Below are 1,856 nucleotides of genomic sequence, written 5' to 3'. Positions count from 1 at the left end.
GCTTTGAACACTCTAATTTTTTCAAAGTAAACGTCGCAGATCCTGAGCACACTCAGTTAAGAGCACACCCAGTCTTTGCGAGGAAGAACAGCCCGGCCAGTAACATACCTTGCGGCAGACCGGCCGAGCCATCCCGAAATCCAACTACGAGCTTTTTAACTGCAACAACTTTAATATACGCTATTGGAGCTGGAATTACCGCGGGTGCTGGCACCAGACTTGTCCTCCAATGGATCCTCGTTAAAGGATTTAAGTTGTACTCATTCCAATTACAAGACTTGTAAAAGCCCTGTATTGTTATTTCTTGTCACTACCTCCCTGAGTCAGGATTGGGTAATTTGCGCGCCTGCTGCCTTCCTTGGATGTGGTAGCCGTTTCTCAGGCTCCCTCTCCGGAATCGAACCCTAATTCTCCGTCACCCGTTGCAACCATGGTAAGCCACTACCTTACCATCGACAGTTGATAGGGCAGAAATTTGAATGAAACATCGCCAGCGCAAGGCCGTGCGATTCGATCAGTTACTATGAATCACCAAATGACCGGGCAGAACCCGCATTGGTTTTTAATCTAATAAATACATCCCTTCCAGAAGTCGGGACTTTTCGCATGTATTAGCTCTAGAATTACTACGGTTATCCAAGTAGTAATGGTACAATCAAATAAACGATAACTGATTTAATGAGCCATTCGCAGTTTCACAGTACAAGTGCTTATACTTAGACATGCATGGCTTAATCTTTGAGACAAGCATATGACTACTGGCAGGATCAACCAGGTAACTATCCACCGCAGGGAACAGAAGTTCCTTGCTAAGCGGCCCCCCTCCGCAGAGGGAGAGCAAGCTTTCTTAGATTTTGCCTCCACGGGGGGAACCCATGAGCCAAACGGACCACACGGTCCCTCGGTCAAGGGAAACCCCGTCTTGTTTGCCACGTCTTTCTCACAACTGGACCCGTGCACAGTTCAGGCATACCTGTCAGACTCGCCAAGCGAGCTGAAGGAAGGCAAGAAAAGTGCTTCTGCGAAGGAAAATATCCTCCTGCTCTTTTGTCTCTATCATTAGCCAAAGGCTAGCGTACACAACTTCCATCTACACTCTGCCTGCCACTACAGTGACAATGCTTTCGGGCATCATCTTTTCCCTCCTTCGAAAGGAAAGCTACAAGCCCAACTTTCCTTGCCCGTTAGTCAATTCTGCCCTCTATTTCTCCGCCTTGCCGCCGTGGAACATAAGGGACAGGGTTTACTAGCCAGCTCCTCTCGGAACCTTTGCGACCAACCTGCCCACACTATAACCCCCAAACGCTAATAAGGAGACTGCATGATATGGTAGACAGAAAATAAAAACGCGAAAAAAATGAAATTTTGAAAATCGAACCCACAACCAGCCAAATCGTTTGTAAGTCATGCCAAATGACTGGTGACATCTTAAAAACCCATTGAAGCCACAACATCCCATAATTTCACGCTTTTAAAGATTTGTCACTATACGCACTGTAAGTACCTCACTAATTCTCACCTCAGATTTTACGGGAACATGTTCAAATTTTAACACGCCTCTCAGCACGACCAATTACATTAAAATTCATCGCAAAAGTCAGAATTCTCCAATTTTTGAAAAATTCACTATATTCACTGTAAGTACCTCGCTAGACAGTGGAGACCTCAGATTTTACGGGAACATGATCAACTTTCGACACACCTCTCAGCACGAGCAGTTACATAGAAATCCATCAGGAAAGTCGTGCTGTGAAGAGGTCTTTCGACTAAGAAAAATGGTGGTGTGAGGAGGAGTCACCTAAATCAGAGAAAAATACTCTTATAGGAGACTGCTACGAAAGACATTTCTGAGTCCA

At 45.5% G+C, this 1,856-nt stretch overlaps 1 pseudogene; it reads right to left on the bottom strand.

The window, feature by feature from the left end:
* LOC146446236 (small subunit ribosomal RNA) lies at nt 1–778 on the bottom strand (annotated as a pseudogene; the record flags this gene model as incomplete).
* Between the last annotated feature and the right edge of the window lie 1,078 nt (nt 779–1,856).

The sequence above is a fragment of the Pavona decussata genome, unplaced genomic scaffold (assembly GCF_977016875.1).
Source record: "Pavona decussata unplaced genomic scaffold, jaPavDecu1.1 SCAFFOLD_3653, whole genome shotgun sequence".
In the NCBI taxonomy this organism is placed as follows: Eukaryota; Metazoa; Cnidaria; class Anthozoa; order Scleractinia; family Agariciidae; genus Pavona; species Pavona decussata.
Note: the sequence above shows the minus strand (reverse complement) of the source record. Positions and strands in the feature narration are given on the sequence as shown.